The 15298-nt window shown below is 41.4% G+C and overlaps 1 protein-coding gene across 1 annotated transcript in view; it reads left to right on the top strand.

Annotated features, from left to right (window-relative positions):
* The first annotated feature begins 5973 nt into the window (after positions 1-5973).
* The window catches only part of LOC133395525 (CMP-N-acetylneuraminate-beta-galactosamide-alpha-2,3-sialyltransferase 1-like), a 32172-nt gene continuing 22847 nt past the window's right edge, over positions 5974-15298 (top strand). Inside the window, exon 1 of the mRNA XM_061664506.1 lies at positions 5974-6108. The gene's annotated coding sequence lies outside the window, so the exon portion shown is untranslated. The remainder of the gene's footprint in view (positions 6109-15298) is intronic.

The raw sequence follows: 15298 nt of genomic DNA, 5'->3' as shown, positions 1-15298 counted from the left end.
GTCAGATGTAGCCTGGGATGAAAGGAGCAGCGCTGTTATCCTTGCTAAGTTTCTTTCTTTGCTATTTGTCAGTATTCACACATTGCAATTCCAAGTTTTACAAATACAATTGCAGAAATAAGAGGTTGAAGGAAATTGAAGTAGATAGTTCAAAGAGAAGATAGTTGACGCAATCACTGTCTTACATGCACTATACTGTCCTGTGAAAATGTCTAAATAAGATTCTATTAAAAATACACCACAGTTGTCTTACTGCGCCTGATGGTAACAATGGATTGAGTGACTCGACTCTCCTCACATACAAATTATGTTATCATGCTCTCATAGGGAAAGAGCTCCTGCTGTGTCTTTTCTGAAGGACGACCCTCATAGCAATCCTTTCTTTTTTTTCAGCTTGTTTCATGCCCAACTGTACTTCCAAGCAAAGTCGTCTTTATTTCTGACTGTCTTTATTTCTGACCGTTCCGAGTCAGAAATAAAGACAAGTTTCAATCCAAAGACTCAAGTAGAGTCTTGGCACCATCTCCTTGGAAGGTCCCAGTCGTCCTCGGATAACCAACTATATTTATTGACGGTGAGCACTTTTGATTACACCCCCAGTCCTGCTCTCAACCCTGCATGTATTACACACTCACACACACACACACACACACACATTGGCCCTGCAAGTCTAATATAATTGGACAAAGATTTGAAATAATGGCATCCCGCATAGAAGCAGCTACTTTTCCTGCCGGCAGCAGCCAATGGATCGTGAAGAGAGCACAAGACCGGCGGGGTCTCGGCTCTCGGGTGGACCCGCCGCTGCACGGGGAGCCGCGACTCTCAATCGTCCGTGACTCACACGGTGTCATATTGATGGCCCCGAGACATTAAAACGGCAGCCATCCAATAGCTCGGAGCGCCATCTTTGATTTATGGTCGCGCGTCTTCACTATTTGGCTGACAGAGAGCCAAGGTTTGCGCAGCTCATTGATGTGCTGTTGTGCTGCCATGACAACAACTTGATTCCACCCTGCCGTTAATCTCTAGGAGGAGTCCTATCCTTAAACTCCATTCCCAGTATTTACTTGTAGTAAAATACAGTGGTACCTTAGATATCTGTAATGACAGATCCCAAACACATGAATGGCAACAGTGATATCATTTATCCTCGGTGAAATTGTGGTGCAGATATCTGTAATCTTGTTTTTGACGAGGCAAAAGGGAATTCCAGATATCTGCCACACATATCCAGTCTAGCGGCTAAATGTTAAAGCCAAAACATTTTTTGTAAGTATACGTTACATGTGCCACCACAAGTCTAAACACGGTATCCTGATTGATATTGCTTTCATTGAATAGGAATGAATCAAATTAATTTGACAATTTTCAACCGTCTCAGGGGGCCGCCTTGTTTGGCAATATCGCCCTCTGCTGTCAACCGAAAAATGAATGTCACAACTGCACTCCCGCTTGAGTTGCGAAAGTCATGTGATCAAACCCAGAAAACAGGTAGCGGACTCTCCATAATAACTAGCATAACTACGGGTTGATGATATGACGGTTTGAGCCCAGACTTGGTTCAAACCATCATGTCATCAACCCGTAGTTATGCTAGTTATCTCAGCATGGATGGGAAGTTTGCTTCCTGTTTTTCGTGTTTGGTCACGTGATGGTCACCCATTTTTAGCATTTTTTAGAATGCTTTGAGACGAATTTGGAGTTAGAATTAGATTAAAAATAGGGCACTCCACGGTTTGTTTTCATTTTGTCTATTCAAATTATGATGGCAAAGGTGCAGTCACATTGTCTTATATCATCCTGAGTGAATCAGGAAGTAGTGCATCATATGGCTCAGTCTTGGCGGAGATCTGCGAGTTATTATTCCGCTCACTTTGCATTGGTGGCATCTTCATTCTTCAACAAATTTGGTTAACTTCATATTCCAGCGTTATTTACAGGAGAAAATTTTTTTTTTTTTTTTTTTTTTTTTTTTTTTTTATACTAATATTGTGCATTTTCTTGAAATGACTTTCTCCATGCTTCTAATTGACTAAAATGACCTTGAGATTTGTGGTTATAGCGCAACCTGTTGGCTTGGTAGGCTTTTTATGTGGCTAGGGATCTTTTTAGGTGTCATTTTCAATCCCTTGAGGGCTAATTATCAGATTCTAAGGTAGCTACGTTTTTCCGGGACCAGAAGACAAAAGGCAGAGAAGCAGATGGTACCACCCGAACATTATGGAGACTGCTATTGTGTCCCTAAGGATAAACCGATGCACTTTTTTTTCTGAAAGTGTGTGGAACACACTATTTGTTCCCTGCATAACAGCTTTCGAACTCCAGTGCACATCACAATCTCACGCTCATCACTGCGCTCAGTGCAGCGCCTGTTCTTTATATTTACTTCTATCAGAGAAATATTGGGTTTTCCATGTTACCAAGCTTGTACTGAAAGCCATAGTTGATTGAAAGCACATTTTAGGCCAAAGTTCACCCCCAGATTTTGACGTTTGTTTAATTTACACATCCAGGGACCTCGACGTGAATGTACAGCCTTCATCCATCTTGAGTCCAGATGGGTCACACGATGTTCTGGCACACGCTCAAACGACCAAATGCAGCTATATATATTCATGCAAGCGAGGCCACTCTGGTTGTCATTGTTCGATAAAAGAGCACCGGTAATGTATAATAAAAAATATAGTCCCTGAGTCAAAAGCGCTGCAAAACTCATGTGAAGGTGAGAATTCTAGCAAGGACTTAAAATGAGATGAATCCATCGTCATTTCATTGCTAATTGAGCATCAGTGGGTAAGTGTTTGAAGGGGGGAATAGTTCGTATCGATCAGCCACGTCAGCAGAAAGTGCACCAATCTCCTCTTAAGCCTTTTTTTTCTTCTTAATTTAGTAATTACAAGCTGACATTAAAATTTCATAACCTCGGGGCAAAGGCTTGCTAACAAACCAGTGGGGATTGTTAGCGCATGAATCAACCAGTTGATCACAATTTCAAAAGCGTCTTTTTTTTTTTCTTTTTTTGGTGGCGAGGGGGGGGTGGGGGGGCTTACCTTCAGCTTCGGCTTTCCATACGAATGTGGCTTTTACTGGCAGTTTGCCAAACATCCTCAAAGCGCTTTGGGATTCCTCAAAAAGATGAAGTATGCGGAGTTTAGTTGGAGCGATGCGCTGCATGTAAAGAATTTGCCTTAAAAAAAAAAACGAGGGGAAGTGAATACGTCAAAGAGTGTTTCTCTGCACAAAAGGGTACCCGCTATTGTAAGCGATAGCAATATTGATTTTGTCATATCTGACAAATCATTTTTGATGTAACTGAGGTTAATCAGTGACAATGTTTTTTAAGTCATTTTTCAAGAAGCTGTAGAAACATCTCAAGGCCAATCAATGGAAACTGGATGCACCTGAGCTCAACTTTCTCACCCTTCCCACCCAAAAAACAAAACAAAATGAAACAAAAGAAATGCTTCATGTTTTCTTTATGGAGTGTTGCGTGTAGAATTTTGAGGGGGAAAAAAGTATTTTACAACATTTTTGAATAAGGTTGAAACATACCAAAATGAACTATGCAGTGAAAATAGCAAAGCAGCTGAGGTCAAAAGTCAAATCTGTAGATTCAGAGCTTAACAAATTATTCCAGAATGGTTATAACTACAATAAGAGACCATTGATTGTCATGAATTGCTTTCGTGTGGACTGTTTGTTTCAGCAAGCTCGCAACATTTTAACATTTGAGGAGTTTTGAATTGAGGTCATCTTTTCTCTGGTTAAAAAACATTTACATCCTGGTGTGTTTGCCATTTTAGAAGCATGAGACCTATTGCTCCATGTTTCGTGTACCATCACTGTACTTGGTCCCCATGGACCTGCATTTTCCCTCGCTGATGCGTCGGTCGTTTTCCACCTTTGTGATGTACCTAGTTGAACTGCCGAACAGTCCTTGGAAATAATAAATAATAAAACTTGTGAATTTTGACATTCAGCACCTTTTTAGAGAATACGTTGTGCAAAACGTACTGAATAAATGAAAAGTCTGACATTCAAAAGTTCATATAAGGTCAAATTAAGTTAAGTTAAGTTAAATTGCATTTTAGGTTCTCCTTGAAATTTCACCCGAAATCCGAATATGCCAAACGTGCGTGTGTGTGTGTTTGTGTGTGTGTGTATGTGTGTGTGAGTGTGGTGTATTTTGAATTGTGAAGAAAATCCCTGACGGACGTTAATGGTCATAAGTCAAGTGGAGCTTCCTGCGTCATTTGTCTTTTGGTCCACCGGTCTTTGCTGAAGCCTTAAAATGGTTGTCGCACACCTGACAGCGGCTGTCGAATCAACAGAAACCATTCAGAAGAGATGCACGCACACACACGCCGAGCCGCGCGGCAGGCAGTATGCTCAGCTGGCCTGTCAAGCGGCCATCACGAGCGGCGCTCACCCATCTGTTAAGTGTAAGATTGAATGCAAATGTCGCCCAACGACAGTAACGTGCATGGGAGCTTATCTTTTGTGTAAACAAGCACTTGCTCAGAGGCATGCTGCTGACAAAACAAATTTGTATTGAAATAAGATACAATCTCAATGTCTTAAAGCAAACAGGCACTCTATTTTTTTTTAATTCGACTGTGCTGCTTCTTTGAAAATGTTCTGGGAATTGGGATTGGCTGTTTTTGTTTGTTTACGGTGATAACATACTCTGCCTCCTTTGTCAACTATTAAATCGTATTCTTTTTTTTATTATTTCCACTGTGGAACATTTTCTATCACCCATTGGATGGCAATAATGATTTACAAAGATCCAATTATTTTCTGTAGCGCTTGACCTCATTAGGGTCACCTGTGAGATGGATCCCATCTCAACTGAGGCAAAATGTCAGATGTCTTGTGTTGACAAAAAAAAAAATACAAATCTTAAGATCCATTGGCAGTTTTTACCTTTGGCAAGGAGACCTTGCGTAACAATTTGACCTTGGCGGCCTTCCATGGCACATCAATCAAAATCAGTAAATGTGTTTTCTAACTCCACTGAAAATGCTGACCTCGGCCATGTGGCGAAAAACATGTTCGTGATATCTGCCGTCTTATAGTTTTTCACTGTATGTCAGCCGTTGAACTTTCAAGTAAACACGGATGACAACAGTCAAGCCGACTGCAAATTATACTGTGCAACACGGATGATGAACTCCGCTCAGGCGCCGACGGAGACGGCCCCGCTCCCGGCGGTTTTTCGGCAGCAGGCCATTTGGCAAGTTTCTCCAGTAACCCCCGTAACTCCCAAGCTGGCAGGATTGTTCCAGAACAACATCCGACATCTCCGTCCAGAAGAGAGCAATACTGGGAACAGCTAAGATCCTGCGCAGAAACCTCAAGCTCCCAGGACTGAGGACCCGAGTTCGAAGGAGATACTGACCGGGTGGGTAAAAATATATATATATTTTATATATATATGTATATATTGTACATATAAAAAGTATATATTGTATAGTATTGCTATACTGTATTTGTTTATGGTCGCAGTAAATGGTTTCGTCTTTCCAGCACTTTGGTTTGGTTTGTCATGTCTTGGTTTGAGGACTTAAGAGTTTTCGTTGTATAAATGTGTCTGCTGTGTCTTGAAGCAGATGTCATTTATTTTGCAAACATATGTTTGTGGTTGCATAAAGAAAATGACTTTTTCTTGCACTAACATAACAAAAGACAGAGAATTCACTTGTAAGTGTGCGTGAGGATGCTGAGGGGCGTATCAGCCTCATGCTTCTCTCATTGCCTGAAGGCGACACATGCCTCCTCCTCCTCCTCCTCCTCCTCTTCCTCCTCCTCCAGAATGCGTGGACGGTGGTGTCAGGAGCAACCTGCTTTGTGCGCAGCGAGCAGGGAAAGTAAGGGAGGAAGGAAGCAGGGAGGGAGGGAGCGAGGGAGCGAAGGAGGGAGGGAGGGAGGGAGGTTGGGAGTGAAGGAGGGAGGGAGGGAGTGAAGGAGGGAGTGAAGGAGGGAGATGGTTTGCACCGTGCTTTTCTGCTCAGTGTTCCTCTCAGAATGCTTCTGCTCGGTTTGGATCCGCGAGATGCCGCGTTGGAATAATGGGAGCACGCACACTGGAAGCCTCAACTTAAAGTGAGTACATGTCCAAGAACAGCAAAATATTTTACACTCAAACACGTACAGTCTCATTTTACGTGTATACTCCTGGTGCCTTGACGTGAGGGTATGTGAGTTCATGGAAGGGGGAAAAAAAAAAAAAAAAAGCTCTTGCAACTTTTCACCATTTGCGCTATACGTTACTTGCATGCATACGTTTGACTCCGTTTTTGGAAAAGTTGCCTTTACGACAAACATCTGGGTTTTATATTGTGTGGTTTTAAGGCTGCTGCATCATGCATTACTCCACTTAAAAAAAAAAAACTGTGTTCCAACAACTGTTGCATGATTTACAGTACAGTGTGGGTTTTTTTCCAGAAATATGCATAGCATTGTCACACTTATCTGAAAATTTGGTGAGTTTTCAGTGTTTATCCAAAAATACCAAGCAGCACACTCTATACACAGTACAGTACAGGAAACTCCCAAAATTTTGAGATATGTACATGCTTTTTGTTGTACTGTCACTATAGTTTTGCATAAAGCATATACAGTATGGTCTTTGCCCCAAATAATAATAAAAAAGAGCTTGTATCTACAGATTTTGGGAGTTTTCCATTTTTATCCAGAGAACGAGACATTTTTTTGTCTTCTCCAGATATAAAAAAAAATCAAAATGAAAAACAATAAAATGTTTCCATGTACTGCAAGAAAAAAATATTATATATAATCCATCCATCCATCCATTTTCCGAACCGCTTATCCTCACAAGGGTCGCGGGAGTGCTGGAGCCCATCCCAGCTATCTTCGGGCAGGAGGCGGGGTACACCCTGAACTGGTTGCCAGCCAATCGCAGGGCACATTTAAACAAACAACCATTCACATCTACGGGCAATTTAGAGTCTTCAATCAACCTACCACGCATGTTTTTGGGATGTGGAAGGAAACCGGAGTGCCCGGAGAAAACGCACCCAGGCACAGGGAGAACATGCAAACTGCACACAGCCAGAGCTGGGGATTGTACCCCGGTCCTCAGAACTGTGAGGCAGACGCTCTAACCAGTCCTCCACTGTGCCGCCATTATATATAAAATACAACAAAAATATGTTTTGATTGACAGCAATTGCTTATTTCAACGTACAACAAAAATAAAACATACATGAAAAAGTTAGTATTTACTTTTTTGTTTGTTTGTTTTATTTTGTTATAATACAAACTAAACTAACCAAACTTGGAGATGCTTGTTTTTTGTTGGACAGCAGCCAAACATTATTTATTGTATATTTGCATGTACTGTACAGCACAAATGTTGTTTATATTTAGATAAATCATACTCTCTGATTGTATAGTGGTTTACTTCTGTGCAAGTCCCACTCAGGGATGGAGTGAATGTGTGTCCTGTGATTGAGTGGCGACCAGTCCAGGTTGTAGTCTGATTTTTCTCTCAGTCGCTAAAGAAAATGGATTGGTGGTTTGACATCCATCCATCCATCCATTTTCTGAGCCGCTTCTCCTCACAAGGGTCGCGGGCGTGCTGGAGCCTATCCCAGCTGTCATCGGGCAGGAGGGGGGGTACACCCTGAACTGGTTGCTAGCCAATCGCAGGGCACAAACAAACAAAGAACAATTCGCACTCACAGTCATACCTACGGGCAATTTAGAGTCTCCAATTAATGCATGTTTTTGGGATGTGGGAGGAAACCGGAGTGCCCGGAGAAAACCCACGCAGGCACGGGGAGAACATGCAAACTCCACACAGGCGGGACCGGGGATTGAACCCGGTCCTCAGAACTGTGAGGCTGACGCTCTAACCAGTCGTCCACTGTGCAGCCTGGTTTGACATTATAATGTTAATTTTTTTTAATCTATTCACTTATTATTGGTGTAAAACATGACTTTTTCTTTTATGCTTTGTCTATTAGCCTGCCGAATCCAGGTGCGTGAGTGTTGACGTTATCCCGTGCCTGCATTGTGTAGCAGATGTCACCTCATTTAATGAAGGTGTCCATAGAATGCTGCGTAATTTCCCAAAAGTAGACACCCACCAAACCCCCCCCCCCCCCCCCCACCAACACCATGCCCCCCTACAGCACCACCCTCCTCCCCATCCATCTCACTGTTATAAATAATAAGCAAGACGGAATACATTAGCGAGTGTGACCTTGGGAGACCGCAATGCTGCATTTCAAGCGGAGAGGGGGCACGTGGCGATTTACGGTTGCAATTATTAACAAGGGAAGCAATTATAAGTTGAAGCTGCCAAAGGGAACTATTTTGAACCTTGTCACTCATCCTTGCTGCTCATTAGCAATCATCTAAGTTAGCACATGGGGGAGCAAGGAGATGAGAAAGTGGGATGAAAATGCACTTTTCCACCACCACCATCAAAGTTGGAGAAAGTTTCTCTGGTGATTCAGCGTTTTATTCGCTTCACTGCCGTGTGAGTGGCACTATTGTTTCAAATTCTTCTTCCCTCTGGGAGAATCAATTCAAAAGAATCCCAGCGGGTCAGCCAAATATCGGACATTTTTTAAGCGCAGGCTTTCGGAGCAAGGTCAAGGACCAAGTGCATGAGAGCAGGTCGTGGTCTTCGTGTGTCTGGCAGCATTTTGTTTGGTGATGTCTTCCAAGGACGTGTTTCCAGTAAACATGCTTATTTTTTTAAAACATATACTAAAAAAAAATCAGGTTATATATATATTCCGAAACTTAATTTTGCTGGTTTGTCCTATATGTTTGTCTGTTAGTAACAGAACAGTGGTACCTTCATTTATGATTTTAATTTAGTCTGTGTCCAATGTCGTGACTCAGTTTATACTATACATCAAATCAATCTTCCCCATTGAAATGAACTGAAATGCCATTAATCCGTCGTAGTGCCCCAAATACACCACAATTTTGTTTCTAACTTTTTAACGTTTCGGCATTTCTTTCCCTCATAATCAACGGCTAAAGCTGAAAGTCACCCCCTAATCTTTATCTGCCACACTGCACTGCCGCCATCCACAGGGATCTGTTTGTCATTACAGTTACATTACAATCTTGATATTTACATACCAGCTGCATCAGACCCTCCTGCAAGCCTACCCATCTGTAAAAACATACTGCGACATCAATAAACGTCGAGTGAGCAGTTGGATTTCAGTTGACGACTATAGACGTGCATGGCAGTGAATGAGTTAAATATACTTTTTAGGAATAAAACCTCAATCTCATATTTGATAAACACTTGGGTCTATGGCGTGACTCCGTTTTCAATGTTGGTAATGATGGTGGTACTTGGAGAGTTAAGTACTTTTTTAAGTGGTACTGAAATGGTTTGAGAACCACTGTCTGGAAACAGCCTGTTATCTTATAAAGTACACAAGTGGGAAAGAAAACTAGGAATATTTACAATTCTGCCTTGGTGGAGGCCTTCCAAGGAGCCCCAAATGCATCTGACTGAACCGAACGGTTGTTACATTTGGTGGTTATAGTGCCACCTGTTGCTTTGGCACGCACTTGACTGGCTATGATTGTTTGCTCATTTGGAAAGAGATGTTTTTTATTCAACTCAAAGTTGGGGGAAATGTGTTCATTTCTTATGTAAGGACACAATATGGGAAGTAGCAAGTGAGGAGTGATTCATTTCTGTCCCTTAGGGCTAATTATTGGACTCCAAGGTGACTGTTTGTAGCTTTTCCAGAGCCAGAAAGGTACAGTTATGTTCCCAAGTTGTTGGGTGTCAAGGTTTGGGCAGCATCGCTATTAGGCCACCAGGGAACTGCACCAAACAGCTCTGTTGCAATTTTCCTCCATTGTATTCTCCCCGGCTTTTCTGTTTCGCCCTCTGTTTCCACTTAACTGTTCTGGCTGTTATCCAGATGACACCTCAGCAACATTTTAAATTTTTTTCCTTCTTCTTTTTTCATGCATGAGCACAGTACTTATACGATAGCACACGTGCAGAGAATACACCAGACCCTACTATTTGGATAACACGCGCGCTCTTCACCCGGATTCCTCGTAAATGGTTCCCAGACGATGATTTAAAGGTGCCGCGCTAACAGCCGTCCTGCAGATAGAAGTGCACTTAGGAGCGTCCTGCAATTTGGCTTTGCGCTAAAGTTTAATGCGTGTTGGCAGGTGCCTTTAGATGGACGCTTTAAGCAGGCTGTGATGGCTGCAATACAGAATCATATATCATCTGGGTTGCAGCGTTATGTTTATTTTTGTGCTTGTAGTTTGTAGTGGTGTACAACAGCACTGGATCATATTTGGAGGTATTTCTAATATTTTGATTACCTTATTTAGAAAGAAATTTCACTGAACAACCCATTTATCTGGGCAGCATAGGTTCCAGATCCAGCTGCACTCGGTGAAAATCCACAATGAAGAGGCCATTAAAAAATAAATAAATACTTTGTTTTACCCTTCTCACGTGCGGTGATGTGACCGCATTTAAACGTACCAAAACAGACTTTTTAACATATTTTAAATGGAATTGAACACACACACAACATTGGAAGCATGAACAGTGAACCCCCACATATTTGTGTTTCGGCATTCGCAAATTCACATATTTGTGGATCTTTTTTGGAACCTATCCTCTGCTAAAATCTTATCTATTCAGTCCTTGAATGCACCTTGTGCAACATTAAAAGTGCCCCCGTGTGATGTCACGTCAGTTCGTGCTAGTGTGTTATTTCGGCTAGTAGGCGACGTTAGCTGATGCATTTGATGAGCCTCGTGTGAAGGTGGTTTGTTTATATTGAATAATTTAAAGACTGAATAGTCTTTTATGTAAAATGAGTCCATGGTTGTGTACATGCTAGATGCATGGTGCTGGTGCTTTATGATCCTCTTTGTTTTTAGTGCTTTGCCATCATCTTCTGGCAACTATACAAACCAGGACAGAAAATCTGTACCACTTTTGTGGAGTTCTACTTGTTGTATTGTTTCCATCACTTCCCCCCACTTATCCAAAACACACCCAAAAAGCAAAAGTATTTCTCTATTTCTTGTAGCATGTAATTATATGCTTTGAGCATTAATGACCTGGTGTCAGAAAAAACACCTCCTGACTCCCTCCCACAATATGAAAGGTGTCACTCTTCAAGACCGCTTGACAGACTTTCTATGTGCCGTATTGTTTGAAGGACAAAACTAACGGTCAGGGCTCGGGGCTCCACTGTTGGACGCTTTCCGCCTGGTCGCCGCGATAATTGGTGGGAAAAGCTGTAAAGCACCTGGCCAAGCCTTTTACCCGTGGCCAGGCGCTCCCAGCAACAACAAATAAAAGGTACAAGAAAAGGGGGTTGGGGGTTTTGGGGAGGGGGTGGAAGCACATCAAACTGTTTGCCAAACGGGACGAAGTAAAAAGGGTCTTTGAAAAACAACAGAGAATTGGAGGCCAGTGTGGAAAAACTGCTTCAAAACAACGGGAGCAATGTGTTATTACAATGCAGTTCTACACTGCTACACAACACAATAACAAACATAACATACAGTACGTTAATATTTCAGCATTCTTTCCACCTCTGTTTGTGTTTACGTTGTTTGTTGGGATATATAAGGTAAAACTACTGAAGGACAAATTCTATTTTTGTGGGTATCCAAAGAAAACTCAGGAACTAAAATAAAAAAATAATAATTGTTAACATTCCTTGCGCCTTTTTTTTCCCCCTTGGATGTGATTAGACAGTTCAGGTGTACACGACGTTATGCTCAGGGAGTGTTAATCCACAACGGGGGCCAATCAAAATGTGTGCTGTAACCCTGACAACAGTCTTTTGTGGTATGACACCACATAATCAAAAAGGCTTATTGTGTCTCGCTCCACCAGCAAGTTTACGCTAATTTCCAAATGTGCCATCCCTTTGTTCCCTACCCATGATGTGTATTTGCAACAGACTTTGTGAAAGGCTTTGCAACCATGGTTTGTTGCAGCCTCGGGGCTGACTTTGCCGGAGTTGTACAGCAGTGAGAGAAAATGAATGAAAACATACATAAAGGCAACGAGGAATAACGGTTCACGGCATTACACGGGCTAATCCTAATAAATGGGCCTATTGCTGCTGTAATTACTGACAAAATCATTAGTTCCTCTAATGCTTCACTGCTATCAGCGTTTAATAGCAGCTCATTAACATACTTTGGGAAAACAGCCTGTTTTGATGATGAAATGGACTCCTTCTTAAATGGAAACGTACAATAATTTCACTTTGGAGGTCATCCCAGGAATAATGAGTAGCAGAAATGTAAATGTACCACTTTGCCTAACCAGGAGGAGCACTAAAAACACCTGAGACAGGCTCGTTCGGAGCTGCAGACGATTAGTGAGATGAAGGCCTCGTGTGAAAATGGAGAATTTGTTAGCATTTTTATGTTTTTGTATTGTGTGTGTTTAAAAGTTAAATGTGTTTCGACTAGGAGCTAGCAGTCTTATATAAAGTACCTGAAGGCGATACTTGGGTAAAAGTACAAGTATCTAACAATTTGATTATGTTATGTTGGATCCCATTCGCTAGACAAGCAAATACTATCAATAATTGGGTCACTTTGTTGAATATATAGTATATGAATGAAAAGTTTGCTTTACTGAATCATGTTTGCTCTCGAGGAGTTTCCCCGCTCAGCATGCAAATGGAATCCATAACAGCACACGTATCCCGCTCAGCTTCTTGCGATGATTGTGAATAATTGCTGTCTTTGCTAATTCTGTAATCAGCAGTGCAAGTACATCAGGCTTTGGCTACGGCTCGTGCGCGTATCACACGTCCACAGGCGCTTTCTCATTTCCAGCTTTTTATTGCTTTGAGCGCTAAAACGGAAAAACCTATTAATCACTCTGGAGTTTTTTTTTGTTTGTTTTTTGCCCATTCCATCTCCATTTTCATGTGGTTATGTTCAAGAGCAGAGGAACAAGCTACAAATGGTGACAGTGAGTTTAATGGGAAAAATGGGCAAGTGCTGCAGTCACGTGTTGGTGACACACGCGACTGAAACGCTCGCATTCAAACTACTGAAATGGGTATTTCAGTATATTACATGATACTATTTCAGTATGATGTGTGAGAGGATTTCAGTTGTGTGTTAGAGCATTTCACTTTTGTTTGTAAACGTTCGCGAGTGAAAGAAAAATCAATATCTTGTGAGAGAGTGTTTCAGTAGCGTGTGTGAGAGTGTTACAGTAGAGTATATGAGAGAAAACATAGTGTCTGTAAAACCGTTTCAGTGAGAGGGCATTGCAGCTGTTTGTGAGAGCGTTTCAGTAGTGAAATTGAGCAAAAACACATCAGTAGTGTGTGTGTGACAGCGTTTCAGTTGTGTGTCAGTGGGATAAAAATTCAGTAGTGAGTGTGAAAGCATTTCAGTAGTGTATGAGAGCTCTCATATTAACAACTAACTAAAATGCTCTCACACAAAATACTGAAATCCTCTTACACATCCAACTGATACGCTCTCACACACACAACTGAAATGCTCTCATACACAAGTGTCTAAGAGTGTTTCAGTTATATGAATTACTGTAGTGTATATGAGCAAACCAAAATCGGTGTGTGTGAGAGCATTTGAGTTCAATAGTATGATTAGAAAGTTTAAGTAGTGTATGTGAATGAAAAAAATGCAGGCGTGTGTAAGAGGGTTTTAGTCGAGTGTGTGTGTGGGAGCGTTGCAGGAGTATATATGTGTGAAAAAAAACTCAGTATGTGTGAGAGTATGACAGTAGTGTGTATGAGAGTGTTTAATTCATGTGTATTAAAGTATTTGAGTTGTATGTATGAGAACGTGAGCCTGAATTATGTCCCTGGCAGGAGCAGGCCCCGCTCTCACATACTTTTGCACTCTCGTTTTGTTTGGGGGGAGATGAATGCGGCTAGTTTGCCCGAATTTAAAAAGCTAAAATAATGCTGCCAATTTACATTTTTACCGAGCTGCGACCCCAAGATCTTTCTTTCCTCATCACTTATTTGTTTTTTTTTCTTGAGTATGCTTTCTTGCATAATTAACCGGATGATGGTTATTTTTAGGGTAAAGTGGCGTCGGCCTTACCGCTGCGACCGCGCAGCCCGGAAACCTTGTGAATATGCAAATGAGGTGTTAACTCCCGCATCCTCGGCGGCGTCGCTAATATTAATGCGACTTCTGAGGAGCTGCTCTCAAAGGAAGCCATATTATACATAGCATGAACGTGATATGTAGTATGAAATAATAATTGACTCGAAGATGAAGAGCAGAAGATTGGTGGATGAATTAAAATTATACACTATGCAGTCTTTCGTAAATTTTAAGTGTTTGTATTATTTAGCGCCATCTTTTGTTTAAGCCACCTACTGCGAGCATCTTGGATCGGAGACCAAAAAGCTAAATTAATGGGATTTTTAATTTCTCAAGGTCAATAGGCTTGCTCTTGAATAACCAGTGGAAAGGGCAAGATGGCTTTAAAATTGGCTTGACTAACAACAAATCTGACCCCAAACCTCACTTACCTCAACCCCCTTCGATATGCACCTTACAATCAATAGGTTTCTTGTTATATCTCCTATATTCAATATGAACGTAACAAGATAAGATGAGAAATGTTTCATGACAAGGTACTTAGATTTGACCTTGAACCTTCCAAAAAAGCCTCTTGGGTCTGCTTGTTTAAAAATCAATTGATTTATTTACTTGGTAAAATGAAATTGTCCGTGGAAGGTGCCAAGTAAAAGCACTTCCGACCTTGTACCTCATCGACCGCAACCCGCATGGATAATCAATAGATTTCAAGCTTCTACATCTTTAAATACTGAACATTTTAAAGATGGCTTTAAAAGTACTCCATGTCCTACCTTTGACTTCATCTACCTCTAGCCTCTTGGATCTCAAATCCAGTCTTCACATGTGCGGTAAGAAGGTGGAATAGTCCATTGCATTAGAAGGGAGGGTGAGAACTCAAAACAATCATGATAAATTAAGCGATTTATGTTTTTAAGCAGGTGAATTATGATTGCTTTAAATAAATAAATAAAAAACGGTTGTTATTAAACTTTTGGGCGCCCCTGGAAATCTCGGGGACCCAGGCAATTGCGTGGTGTTGGCCGTTTGGCCGTTAAACTCTGTGTTAGTCAACAGCAAGTTGTTAAAAAAAATGTGAAGCATTAAAAAGTTGGACGAGCAGTGAAAAGCTTAGAGAAGGTAAAATTTATTTTGCATGCAGATTTTAGTATTTTAGGGCATTTTACGGTAGGTTCATCCTGTAATT

Source organism: Phycodurus eques, chromosome 20, assembly GCF_024500275.1.
Source record: "Phycodurus eques isolate BA_2022a chromosome 20, UOR_Pequ_1.1, whole genome shotgun sequence".
Lineage (NCBI taxonomy): Eukaryota > Metazoa > Chordata > Actinopteri > Syngnathiformes > Syngnathidae > Phycodurus > Phycodurus eques.
This window is presented reverse-complemented; position numbering and strand designations above follow the sequence as displayed.